This window comes from Gouania willdenowi, chromosome 10, assembly GCF_900634775.1.
Source record: "Gouania willdenowi chromosome 10, fGouWil2.1, whole genome shotgun sequence".
In the NCBI taxonomy this organism is placed as follows: Eukaryota; Metazoa; Chordata; class Actinopteri; order Blenniiformes; family Gobiesocidae; genus Gouania; species Gouania willdenowi.
This window is the reverse complement of record NC_041053.1, coordinates 6187732-6202476: the sequence shown is the minus strand read 5'-3', so window position 1 is coordinate 6202476 and position 14745 is coordinate 6187732. Positions and strand designations below refer to the sequence as shown.

General features: G+C 38.3%; 2 protein-coding genes across 2 annotated transcripts in view; one reads left to right on the top strand and one right to left on the bottom strand.

Annotated features, from left to right (window-relative positions):
- flrt1b (fibronectin leucine rich transmembrane protein 1b) overlaps nucleotides 1–1112 on the bottom strand; it is a 58548-nt gene extending 57436 nt beyond the window's left edge. The window contains exon 1 of the mRNA XM_028458728.1: nucleotides 1017–1112. The gene's annotated coding sequence lies outside the window, so the exon portion shown is untranslated. The remainder of the gene's footprint in view (nucleotides 1–1016) is intronic.
- The window catches only part of macrod1 (mono-ADP ribosylhydrolase 1), a 174188-nt gene that overhangs the window by 108798 nt on the left and 50645 nt on the right, over nucleotides 1–14745 (top strand). The gene's annotated exons all lie outside the window — the stretch shown is intronic.

The window sequence follows — 14745 nt, the reverse complement described above, 5'->3', positions numbered from 1 at the left end:
TCTATCTTTTTCAGAGGTTTTAGGCGACCCCATTTCAACCCCAGTCGACCCCACATAGGGTCCCGATCCCAAGGTTGAAAAACACTGATTTAGTGGCTCTTGAATAGATTAATTTCGATAGTTTTTGTCATTTCCGATCACATTACACCTGGGGTTTGACCAAGACTGACACTTTATTTGTTCATTTTCCTCTCCTCTCTTAAGTACCCCTTGTTATGCCATTGCGTACCCCTAGGGGTACACGTACCCTCATTTGAGAAAGGCTGTTTTAAAAGACTCATGCATACAGTTTTCATCAAGGAGGAAGCTTTTTTATTTGTTCTAATCCACCTTTTAGACTAATTCCTCTTTTTAATTTTAATTAATGTCTCCTTCAGCTTTTGTGCAGAACACATTATGATGATAATCCCACGCAGAGACGTACGTATATATATATATATATATGTGTATATACTGTATATATATATATATATATATATATATGTGTATATACTGTATATATATATATATATATATATATATGTGTATAGACAGATTGATTGGCATTCTCAGATGGACCAAATAGGAAATGAAATGACTGAGAAAGGTGTGATGGTGGTTAGAGGGAGGAAGAGAGTGTGAAGGTAGGAATACACAAACAGGTTGCACTGGGGCCTGGGGACTAGCAGGAGGGGGGGTGAGCAGAAAAATAAGATGGAGGGCCGCTCAACGTGGAGACAGACAAGGGGTGGAGCCCGTAGCTCCATGCAAAGTAGAACGGAGCCCGCTTTTATCGTCATCATCATCATTACTGGAGAAAAAGTGCCAGACATTTGCACACATGGGTGATTAAACAGCATTGGTTTACAAATCAAAGCTTATATCCTCACTTTCTCTCTCAATGCCAACTTTCTCTCTTATCCAGCCAGGTATTAAGCGTTTAACTCCTCTCCTCTCCTGATGCATCACTCTCTCCATTCTCTCTCTCTCTCTCTCTCTCGCTCTCTTCCTGTTCTCCGCTCGGTACAATGACTTACCTCCCAGAAAGAAGAACAAGTACACTCCATCTTGGTGTTTTATGTTTCCAGTAATTTTAGTCCTGCATCTCCCTTCACCTCCCTCAAAGTCTTTTCCACTTCATCTCTGTCTCTCTCACTCTCTCACTCCCTCACCCTCTCTCTCTCTCTCTCTCTCTCTCTCTCTCTGTCCCCTGACACCTCGCACACTCCACCGCCTCCTCCTCTTTTTACACTCCCCCTCCCCACCATCATACCCCTCCACCCCACACCTCCTTTCGCTCTCTCTATGTAGTCGTGTAACTTATCACCCTGATCCCTTCCCCGCGCGTTAATTGGTGTGCATCAGCAGCAGATGCTACGACTCTTTATTTGGCAGCTTAGTATTAGCTTTTCCAATTAGTCTTCTAATACCATAAAGAAACAGAAACTGTCAACCTCTGTGTCTGTGGATTGCGCACCGTAGGAGGTACTGCGTGTGCGATTGTGCACGTGCACACGCACACACACTTACAGGTTGTTGGTACATGTGGGTTTTAGCAGATGGTGAAACCCTTTCCCTTGAGTATTAGTGTAGCTCTCCCTCCTCTCTCGCTCTAATTAACTAGGTTTCAGTAACGAACCTTTGGGCCTTGCCGTCACCATGGTTACCCAAACACTGGAACTTGACTGCATGTGACTTCTGACGAGTATGGTGCACGTCTTCTGCGTTTGCCGTTGTCCATATCTCTGAGAGTGCGCGACTGTGCGTGAACATTTTGGATGCTTTGCTGCCGATGTTTTTTTCACTGAGCTCAGAGCAATTAGCTCAGTGTTCACTGATCAAAAGTCCACGTTACCTTTAATACCAAGATCTACTGCTTTCACACTCCATTGAATTTCCATTTCCTTTTTGGGTCCATTTAAAACTGTAATATAAATCTGTACATTTCATGGTTGTTAGTGTTACTTTAGCAAATTCTCCTAAATCCAGAGGTGAAAGTAAAGGATTACAAGAACTTATGCTACTGTAAATGAGCTGCTTTCATGGGTACTTGTACTTTTATGTATAGTATATATAGTATATTTCTAAATCAGTAATTGTACTTGTACTTAAGTATGTTTTAAAATAAGTAATTTTTTACATTTCTACACCCTACCATTCCTGAGTAAATTGATGTTTTTTTTGTTTCAAGATGATCAACTGACATTGTGAAACTACAAAAAAATGAAATGACCAGACAACAATTAAATGTTTCATATCGTAGCCGACAATCAGATTAAACGTAATGCGCAACGCTAAAACAGCATTAAATGGAGGTTATTTTCTCAGAGTTCATAAATGTAGCGAGACATAGACTTTTATTATTTTGAATTGAAGTTATTGGTGTTTTTTTATTTAAAAAATATTTGTACTTTTTGCCAAACCTTTGGTTTTATGCAGATGCCTTTGTGGAAGTTCTCAATTGTACAAAATGTGGTCTCTTCATTTATACGTTTATAAATGAGATGTTTACTGTATGCAAGGCAACCGTGGCAAGATTTATTACCGGAAATAAACATGGTGGGTGAAAGTACCAATAACGTCCAATAACCGAAGGATTAGGGGTTCAAATCCTGCTCGATCCAAGTCATTGTCCTTGGGCAAGGCACTTTACCCACATTGCCTCGTATGATTAGGTCTGAATCGTGCATGAATGTTGGTGGTGGTCAGAGGGGCCGTAGGCGCAAAATGGTAGCCACGCTTCTGTCAGTATGCTCCAGGGCAACTGTGGCTACATTGTAGCTTACCACCACCGGTATGACTGATGTGAGTGGCTGGTGTGAATGAATAATTGGTTTACGTAACACGCTTTAAGTCTCCGCTATATAAATTCAATCCATTGTTATTACTATGAGTAATATTTAATTGAGCTACTTTTTACTTGTACTTGAGTTCAATTTCAGTAACAGCACTTCTACTGGAGTAGGATATAAGTGCTCTTTCAGCTATATTCATGATTGTAAACTCAGTCCAGGTGTCAGTAGGGTGAGAATAACGCCATACTTGAGTTGTATGTGTGTTTTTATAAGACAGTGAAATAGAGATGTTGGAGGCCTTTTTCAAGGTTCACTATGCTTCAGAAGAACTAGGTCACACATGGTGGTGTTTGTCTGAAGTCAACTGTGTCTCTACCAGTCAGCCTTCTCCAAGCCACGGCCCACTGTCTCCCACCTCCCCCTCCTCTCCTCTGTTTACTGTCTATCATACTGTAACAAGTGGCATTAATAGGCTTCACCCGAGCTTTTCTGTCCCTGTTTTAATGTTGTTTCTTCTCAGTGGTGCACATGGGCAGTGAAAGGGCATCAGTGTGGAAGGAACAAGACAAAATAACCACACCCTGATATACTGTCTACTTCTGTGAACCCACTGTGTGAACTAGGCAATTTTGATGTTTTATGAGCATCATGAAGACTTTATTAGCTTTATTTGCAAATGTGCCTGCAGAAACACGGACTTCATCACATCTTCCAGAGACACTTACAGGCAGTCCAATGCGAGTGTCTCTGCAGAACATTCAGCAATCTAGAACATCACTTTCAGCTTTCACAGTGTACGGCAGCCATGGCCATATAGATGCTCATTTTTAGGATTTTCACTTTTACCAAGAGTGGTCTTTGTTTTATTATGATGAAGTTTTTTTCCATGGTGGACAAGGTGAGAAATAAGAAAAATAAGAAATCTGAAAACTCCAACTGTGTCAGTTTTCCTTCCCACTTCAGCCTGACGTGACCTGAATTGCTGCTTTAGAGGTTTTTTTCATTTTCGCTCCATTAGGTTGGCAGCAGCATTCAGTCAATAAGTAATGTAACTCCATACTCCAATCACAATTGTTTCATTGATCAGAGCTTTGCAGCTAAAACGCTTTCATATTGACAGTGACTTTCATGTCTGACCCAGATTTACTTGGTGAAAGCCATTATTGTTCAGAGGTTGGTTATGCTGTCTCACAGCTACAAGGTGATCAGTTCACACCAGAGGGTTTGCAGTCGTGTGAGTTTTTGTACAAATGTGTCGCTGCTGTTCTTGAACAGATCTACCTTTTACCAGGTCATTTATGTACTTACATTTTAATATCATTCTTGTTGTAAAATGAAGTTTAAAATGAAAATAGTTATTAAAACAGGGTTTGATAAATAAATCTATATGTGTGAGCTCTTCTTAATCTGGACTGTTGAGCACTCTCTCTAAAGACAGATCCTGGTGGGGGCGTAACAAAGTGAGAACCTTTAAACCCTGACTCATTGTCAAGTTGTAGCAGAACCAGCAGAGCCCAACAAAGTCATTCAACCTAAGCATAAGAGCTAAGTTACGTCTTCAATTATCTATGTTCAATTACAACTCAATTATGATTATGGTGAGTGGCATTTTTTTCAGTTACAGTTATTATTTTTTGCCTGAAATTCAATTACATTATGTTTTCAATTACTAATGTTCAAATTTGATTCATCACAATTACTGAGAAATAAATAACCCCATAAAACATTTGTATGCCTTATGATAAGTTACTGTATGATAGCTTTATTAAAAAATAAATAAATAAATAAAAATTCTTTCATTTTTTTTGTTTGTTTTCCCCACTTTTATGCTGCTCATATTTTTTTTTTTTTTTTGCTTTTGATAGCCTTATCTCAGGAAAAAATTCCAACATTTTTCCATTTTTAATTTTTTTTTTTATCTCAAAAAAGAAACTTCCAAAATGTTTATATTTTCATGCCTTTCTGTACTATAGCCTTATTTTTTTCATTTTCTTGCCTTGACACTGACAGTTTTTATAAAATTTCCATGACAACGACAAATACAAAGTCAATTGTCTGAGCTTAATTATGAATAAAAAGTATAATACAACAGCAACAGATTTTTTCCAAATACAATTACAATTAAAATTACATCATAATTGTAATGAATTATCTATTATGTGATTACAGTTATAATTGACCCCAACCCTGGCTCAGAGTAAACTTAAAAAGAAGCTCCAGTTCCCACAATCATACGTCGTGAAGGAAAAAGTTCATCCTTGTGAAGCTCATTCCATCACAATGAGCCTGGACGGTGCTGACAGCAGTGGGACGTACATCATGCAGAGGAATAAGGCAGTGCTATGATTTGGGAGGTGGTAGAAAACGTCTGCTGTTGGATATGGAGCAGGAGGGACTGATAGTGACTGGTCACTACTGCTGAACCCAGCACCCAGTGAGTGCCGCTAACCTCCAGGCTAAAGGCTACAGTCATTATTTAGTGCAAAGGCATCACAAGATGTACGTAAACAAAAACACTAGTTTGTGTTAATGTACGATGATGTGATTGTGGTTTGACTAGTTGTGAGTATCTACATTTACATAATCTGTTTAAATATATTTGTCTTTGTTAATCTGATTAAGTTGCACCACACCATGGGTAATATCCATAGCAACATGGAATTATATTTTTCAGAAAACACGCTTGAATTGATCTATCTTTAAATGACTTTATAGTTTTATTGTGAATCTTATTTGTACAGTCATGAATTTGTGGCAGAAGTAATGTATTTTTCACACAGACTAATAATGCAGTTGCCTAGAAACCAATTTTGATGTTGCACCTCCTAAAGTGGTTATAATCACCATTTTTACATTCATACTATAGACAATAACAATGTGAGAGAGCAATCTCATTGGGATGAGAACTGAGATCTGTTTTTTATTCAGCTCTTTGTTTAGGAGTGGATGCTGCACTTCTATAATAGATTTCACTTTACATCCAACAGTGATTGGACCAAACCAGGAGTAAAATGGGGACTCTTTAACAGGGGCTTTTCAGTCCTTGTGGCATGTGCTATGTAGCTATTTGGCCATCACCCTACAGCACGTGTGTCAAACTCAAGGCCAGGGGACAAAATCCAGCCCTTTCGAGGAAGCAAAAATGACAGAGAAAACGTAAATTATTGTCTAACATAACAAATAATGCAGTTGCAGATAAATGAAATTCCCCAATAAATGAAACTCCACAATATATTTAGGGGCTTGCATTTATATCACTAGAATGCAGTCATTTTTAATTGCAAATTGTGGAAAGAACTTATTTCTACACAAATTTTGCAATTTCTCACAAACAATTCCACAAAATTCCTCTCAATTTAACAAAAAAATTGTAACAAAATAAAGATGTTTTGAAGTGATATTGAAAACTAGGACACAATGATGCTCTAAGCTATATTCTGTGGCCCACTTGAGATCAAACTGGTCCGTATTTGGCTTCTGAACTAAAATGAGTTTGGCATCCCTGCCCTACAGCTTTATATTTTGTTCACAAACACTTGTTTCACTGCAGTGTGTCTGAATGCAGCGAGCAGCTGTGCTGTCCTATCTTTGTACTTTACCTGCTCAAATAGCAGAAAGACAGTTAGCAACTCACTGCTGGGCATATGGAGCATTTAGCAGCTAAAGAGCCAGAAATCCCTCCCTGGAGGTACTGAAATAGAGTCAATATTTGGCCTGGATTCACAGTGAAGGACAGACACAACACATATAATGAATACTCTTTGGCTGTAGAGCAGCTGGATAGTATAATGAACAGTCTGCTAACATGCTCAACATACTGTGTGTCTCAATCAATAAGATTACAGTTTCATTTAGCAGATGCTTTTATCCAAAGAGACATACAACAGGAACAGTTAGGGTTAGGGGACTTGCTTGACATTCTACAGTAATAGATGGGCTTGGGTTCGAACCGGTGACCCTCCGATTACAAGCCTGCTTCCTTAAAGCTGCAGTTTGTAGAATCCTCCCTCCGCTCCGTTTTGAAACCGAAACTGAACCTCCCATACCAGTGTTTTTTGTGAACACTCTTTGCAACTTTTTTCTCAATACAGACTCGTGACAAATGTATAAAATTTACCTTGTGTTATTGGAGATTTTTCTGGTGTTTTAGAGACATGAATGTACGTATCACTCTGTAGTTACTGTCCTGGACAGCAGCTGCTGCCATCAGCTCCTCCCTGCCAGAGAACTCACACAGAGGGCACTACACTGATCCCAGCTGCCTGAGCCGCTCTGAGTGGACTAACAACCATCACTGAGCATCCAGACTGTAAAATGATTTCACCTAAAATAAGCGTCTCTTAGGTTTACATGCTATTTAATCCCGTCTGTTATCACTCTCCCTCTGACACCAGTGTGTGGGGCTGACCCTCCGTAGTCACGGTGATCCATGATGACACTCAGTCAGCGTTTTTCCTTTTGATTTGCTGTGTAACTGTTGTGTTTAACATCACGATGGAGACTTCTGCTTGGACGTCCGTCATTACACTTTTACTATCGATGGTGCCTGAACACGTCTGACTTCAGTCGAGCAGGCCAATAGTAACGCCAAAAACCACTCATGGAGCACACTTGTTGGTAGAAAGATCTCTGATTGGCTGACATCCAGCGTCACGCTCCTGGATTTCTACACTTCATTTACAGGTCCAGGAGAAGGTGAATAGATTCCCTGTCCACTCAGAACACTTAGGATTACAATACGCTCAAAGCTGATTATGGATTTTTGACCAAATGATGCCAAAAAATACTTACAAACTGCAGCTTTAACCATTACTCCACTACCACCCAAACCTTAGATATTTGTAGATCGTATCTACAGAGAAGATAATGAACAGTATTGACACATTAAGCATTCACTGAGATTTTAGGAGTTACATTTACAGACATTGCCCAGGACTGGACTGGAAGCAGAATCCATTGAGGACGGTGATGAGGTCCAGATCACTCTGAACTAACGCTGCCTGCCTTTTTGCAGCAGGAAATGCTGAATGGAGTGGACTCCGGTGTACTTTTTATTCATCTCTCCAAAGCAAACCTTTTACTACTCAGGAACTCCAACAGTAAAAACATCCTTGAGTGTATAGTCAGCCCAGACAATAACAAGACCCATAATAGTATGACCATGCTCTACAGACTGCACCGGATGAGTGATAAACTCAATGGGAACAGTTTGTTTGTTTGAAGTTTTACATCAAAGTGACACATTTTCAGGTCAACATGAACTACTTCTTCTTTTTCTATTTTTTTAAAACAAACAAACCCTAGTCTAATGCAGCAGGTCTGAAACGTATCCTACCATGACCCTTAGTTTAGGATTAATATTACAAAGATCACAGAACATCACATTTTTAACACCTTTAAACTCTGATCAGTTAAACAGTAATTAAACTTGGCTAAAAACAAATGTATTTGGGTAGGAAGGAGTGTTGTTGATTGATTCCAATAAGCATATTTTTTTTGTAGAATGACCTGTTAATGGTTCAAAGCGTGAGATTATTTATGATAATAATCCATTGGATGATAAACGGACAGCGCTCAGTTTCACTTTATTACAGCACACACGTTTTTTTTTCTATTTAAGTAGACCTATTTATCACACAGCACATTGTTTCACTGTCTGTAGTATGTTCCTGCTGATGCAGTCAGCCTCACTATAGCGTATGAATGAATGAATGAATTAGTGACTTCAGCCGTCCACTCATACAAAGACACATCAGCTGACTATAGATCAGTCCATCAGATATAAATCTATATATTTCCTAAAGGATGTCATCATCAGTAAATGAAAGGATTGCATCCATGTCTAAATATTCTCAGCTGTCAGATCAGATCCACACAGTGACGTGTTCGCACGTCATCTTTTATTGGACAGCTCGCTTTCTAAAACAACTGATTGGTCAGGAGGCGGGACTTTAGCACTCGCTCAGATCCTAGCCATAGCCAAACCTACTCCTGACCAGGCTAGTCGTTCAGCATAAGTTACCATGGTGAGTTAGCACAGTAAGACGTTAGCAAGCTTCGTAGTCCAGCCCACACTGATTTAACCCTGGAAGTTAGCGTGATTAGAGGTAATCTAGCTTCGGAGCATAGATCCTTTGTGTTGCGTTGTGGGGTTCTTCATTCTGTGTTGTGTTGTGAGCTTTCATGGCCACCGTACTTTTTACTTTGAAAAATTATAGTGAGGCAGTAGTTAAAATATACAACACAATGCAGTAGGTATGCATTGCCAGTGCTGTGTTACCTTTAATGAGACTGTAAACAACGTGAAAAAAAAGATTGCATGTTTTTTTTATCTGCTTTATAGAGACCAGTGTTGGTCCAGTTGTTCGAGCCTGTGCACATCTGGCACCGTGTTTACTGAGTGACCAAAGTGAAAGCCATCCCCTGGACCTTCTCATCTTCCTTCTTAACTGTCTCTCGTTCAGTGATTATGTGATTATCGGATAATCCCATTATTTTCAAAGCATTCAAAATCTGGGCAGAGAAATAAAACCATTAAAAACATATATTTGATGTATTTCTGTTCAGGTCTGAGTTTAAAAGTAAAAGTACAAAAACAAACCCTGCAAACTGCACATCTTTGTGCATATGCACTGCAGGTGAGGTTAGAAAATCTACAGCCTTCACAGTGGTCTACTACCCTTCCAGTGAATTGTAATCTCAGAAATGCTACTAAACACCAATCCAAGTGTTTTGCTCATGTCTTCTCACTGAGTTGTTTATCATTTAGACTGTCGCCTCAGCGTGAGTTTCTTCATTAGCGTTTCAGGCAGTGGAGTTAGCAGTTCCTGTTGTGCTGTACTTATCAGGCCTCAGTGATGGCACTCTGAGCCTACTGGCTGCTTTTCCATCCTTCTATTCAGGGACAGGGTTTCATCTGCTATAGCAGGTGAATGTCACTCACAATGCACGCACACAAATGGAGAACCTGTCTTACTGGAAATGCCGAGAGGAAAAACAAATTATGGTGTAAAGGAGAAATGTGGGGAAGTTTGGGGTGTCTGTATAAAAGATTTCAAGTTGTGTTTTTCTGTGCAAAATTTTCCGGGCCTGGTGCTGAACTTAGTCTTGTCTTCAGAAACTTTAGTTTCTAAGGAGCCCACCAACACTCAACAACATAAATATAGGTGTTTAACCATAGATCCAGTGGTGAGGTGATGTAATAATAATGTGTTAAGCCCATAATAAGCACTGTTTCCTGCTGTAGAGGATGATGGTGATGCTCCTGAGTATTCTGTCTGTCCATCATGCTAATAATACTCAAATTACAATCCACGCTAATATTGATCAACTATTTGAACTGCTGCCCTCAGTTAAATGTTTTCAGGGAATGAAAGGCAGAATCACCAGACTGATCAACAGCTGTCAGACTCAGAACGCTGAACCAGATATTACACACTTCTGCACCTTTATTTAGTTTTTGTGTTTATTTGTCTTTAGTTTCCACGGTTGCTTAATTGTTGTGCACTTTACAATCACAGGCTGCTGCAATGGACACTTAACAATTTGGTAAACGCTGCCATTTCTGTAAAACAATGTCTTTGGGATGGATATGTGTGTGTACTGTATGCGGGTTGTGAATGTGCTTAGCTTAATTTTTTCAAATTGGATCATGGATCATCTTGTCTGCACTACTGTTGTACAGTATGTACAACTAAAGGCTTGATATGATACGAGTGTTAAAACATATAAAACTAGAATAGGATGTAGGTGCTGAACCGTGTCATTGATCACTGCATTATCCTAATATTAACATTAACCTAATATTAGCTAGTATTACGATTAGCCTAGCATTAGCTAGTATTAGCATTAACATTAGCATAATCAAGCATTAAACCAGCATTAGCATAGCATTAGCTAGTATTAGCACTAAATAGCATAAACACTAACTAGCATTAGCATTAACATTAACATTAACATTAGCCTAGCATTAGCACTAGCTAACATTAACATTAGCCTAGCATTAGCATTTGCTAGCATCAACCTAGCAATACCATTATCTACCATTAGCGTAACATTAGTATTTGCTTAGCATTATACTTAGCATTATACTTAGCCTAGGATTAGCCTAGCATTAGCACTAGCTAACATTAACATTAGCCTAACATTAGCATTTGCTCGCATTAGCATTTACTAGCGTTAACCTAGCATTAACCTAGCAATATCATTATCTACCATTAGCCTAACATTAGTATTTGCCTAGCATTATACTTAGCCTAGCATTAGCCATCAAACAGCTGAATGTTTTAAAAGTTTAATGTTTATTCATTGATGAATGGCTGAACAGCTGAAGTTCAAAGTTTAAGCCGTTAAATCTAAAAATGGTGAAATTTCCAATCAAAATGAATTGGAACATTTTTAAACAAAAGTATTAAACTTACTTATAACAGAAGTAAAAGCACCCCTGTGCTGAATTTTTGACCATTTTTGTTATCTTAATTGTGAAAGTCAGTTAATTGTTGACGGAATTGAAACGTACCAACATTCTGTGACGCATCTGTGCTGCATCCTCACTAATAACAACATGAGACGTATTGGAACAATGCAGCATGGAATTCTAACACACCTGTCAAGAGACAACCTGTGTTTATCTAATAGAACCTAATCCTTATCAGCGTTCTGGGAAGAGTTTGTGATATCTAACTTTTTCTCCAGTCCACTGTGTGTGGAAAGAATATTACAGGGATATTCTAACATCTGCTTACAGAGCGGCCGGAGATAATCATGAAAGAAGGGTTATTTTTCTCTTTGGGTTTGTTTTTAGCAAAAAAATCCCAAAAGAGCAAGTATAATGATGTGTTCTTGAAATCATTGAAGACTTGAAGAGTCCCTAATGTTTGCTGAAATAAAAAAAAACTCTGGCTTCTCTTTAGCAGTGACTGATCCATGGCTGAATTAATCAGTTCTCATTAGATTTAACAATCCTAAAACGTGCAAATTATGAAGCTGAAAACCCAGGGGAGCAACTAATCCTCCACATGAAAAGACAAATCCAGTTTTCATTAGATTTTCTGAGTTTCAGGAAAAAAATGGGAACGTTGAAATATTTAAAGTATTTATCCCATGTTTTATTAATTAGTTTCATCGATAGTGGGTTCGTAGTTGAAGTTCCACAATAGATTTCTGTACTTTGGCTATACTGGAGCAAATATATATGTGAAGATGTAAGAGAATAGAATAAGTTCTTTGATGTGAAAGGGTCTTTGTCGGGGCCTGAAAGCTACCACTGAAGTGCAACCAGCATATAAGGAAAGACATTTGTGATCATCCATTTTCTCAAGCAGCTTATGAAGTGGATTCAATCCTCTTACTGGCTGATATTTGTCTTTGTAGTTGTTTTTTCAGCTTTCTCATTCATTTAAATTGTCATCTATCTTTTTACCCACTTAATCCTTTAAAGGATACATAGTGGTGGTCTTGCCGTGCACAAAGGTTCCAGGTATCCTGTTCAGGAACCAAACAAGGCACCCTTAATCAAAAAAAGCAATTTAAAAAAAGAGATATTAAATTAAAGGAACATGTTCTGTGGCTGGAAGTGGAAAGCCTATTGAAGAAGTAACATCTAGGGAGCCCACTGCATGCGGGGGTGGTCATCACCTCCTTCTGATCTGCAGAAAGAGAGAGCAGGCCCCGCCCCCGAAGAGTAGAATCTATGTTTCATGTGTAATGTAAATATTTCAAAGACTCTGCACTCATCTTTCTGTCCCTATCTTTCATGAGCCTTTTCCATTTAACTCAGGGAGCAGGGCGTGGTCTGCCCTGCACAAAACGCCAGCTTGTCACAGTCACAAAAACATTGACTTCAACACTCGATGTCAAAACTGCAAAAGAGTAATGTGCTGTAATGCTCCTTGTAATGCTGGGTTCCCAAAGTGGGATACGGGTACCCCCAGGGGTACGCAAATTATCATAAGGGTACAGTATATGAATACAAATTTAAAACAGCGCAACAACATCGGAAAGTAGAATATAGATTGACACACATTCAGGAGCCTCCATGCATTCCCAAAGATGATACATGTAGAGCCTCCTCATGCAGCCTCAGATAAATAATCTCATCAAAAAAGAGCAAATATAAAATTCAACCAAACATATTGCAGAGTTCTGTGCGTGCTCTCATCCTTAGTTGTAGTAACGAATGTTTGGCAGACTGGTTTATCAATGAAAATGTTAGTAGGCTAATTATTTTTTAATAAAGATAATTCTGAATGTTTTCTTCAATGCTTAAATATTCTTCTTCTTCTTTTTGAATATACTGTATACCATTCCTCAGCAGGATAGGTAAATTTGTTACATTACATTATTATGTTTTCTGAGTATGCAGGAGGAGGGGGACATGGCCGCTCTACACTAGTCCTTTCAGATTTTAGCTGACAGACCACATCATGACATCTACCATTATTGTTTGCTAAACAACTCCTCCATCAGTGGATGAAATGAATGGATGGATGACAACAATGCAGTTTATTGATGCATCACAATTTGAAATTTAAATTGTACTGATGCACACTGAATGATTTGATCTACTTGCATCACGCACGTTTGTATCTAGATACTACGGAAACACTTCAGTTGTGGCCATTTTGCATTCGTGTTGTGACCTGTTTGCATTTGTGTTCATTTCTTTAAATGCATTCACCTGACACTCCCAGCCACCGTAAGATACCGATTTGTATCGATTCATCTCCACACCCTTAGTATTTATGATTTGCTTGACCTTCCACATATAAGTTATATACAGTGATAAAGTATGTGAGTATATCAATCCCTGCAGGATCTTCACTTAAATCTTCCTGATTTTTAGAATTTGGGGAAATTTTGTGGAATAATTTGAGGAGAAATTGAGAGATCTTTCAACAATAAATTACTACCATCATGTGATATGAGAAGTGAAAAACTAAGCTCTGGAAATAATTTTGATTTTAATGTAATATTTGTATTTGGAGGGGCTAACAAAATATTACATGTTTTTTCTTTTCTTTTTTAAATTCTCGAGCAGGCTGGACTTAATGCTCTAAAGCAGGGGTGCCGCAGGCCAAACCTAAACATTCATGTTCCATTGCATGACATTACATATACCAATAACATAACTGTGCAAAATAAACACTTGACATGTTTCTTTATTGTTTCATGGCATAAAATTATGAAACATCTAAATGTCATTTAGTGCAATACAAAGTCAACTATAACATACCCCGCTTATACAATCAAAACAAGACAATTTTTTTTCTGCCACGAAAAATCCTTAAAAAAACTATTATAAGACAATTTTATATAGCGCTTTTCAAAGAAAACTCAAAGGTGCTTTACAGGAAGCTTTAGATTTTTTACTTATAAATCACTGTATTATATTACTTATTTTTTTGTATATATATAAACAATTTCAACAGTGGGCAGCGAGCCAAAACAAATTGTTGGCTCGTGGACCCCAAATCTGACGGCCATGCTATAAAGGGCTGGATTTGGCCCCCGGGCCTTAGGTTTGACACACGTGCACTACACTATTTCTTTCAGTTTTTGGGGAGTGACAAGCTGATGGACCACATTATGACATCTACTATTTTTGTTTGCTAAACAACTCCTCCATCAGTCTCATCTGATTTAAAAAATGTGCCTCATTATTTTTTTTTCAGCATCTTTTATACAGTAAATTGTTGATTCTCAACTGCTCTGGCATCAGGAACCACCATCACACCTTGATTACAAGCTACAACCCAAAGCTAGAGGACATTTTGAATGTGAGATAATAGCAATTACAATAGAACAACTTTAGAATTAGGATTATTGTCAAACTGATTTATTCTCGTTATCAATGTAACATCAACGTCTGTTGCAGGTATTTTATTTCAAATATACAGCAGGAATGTTGTCTTTTACTCTACTTTTTCTGCCTTTTAGAAAAAAAATCAAATGCAATTTTATTGTCATTGCA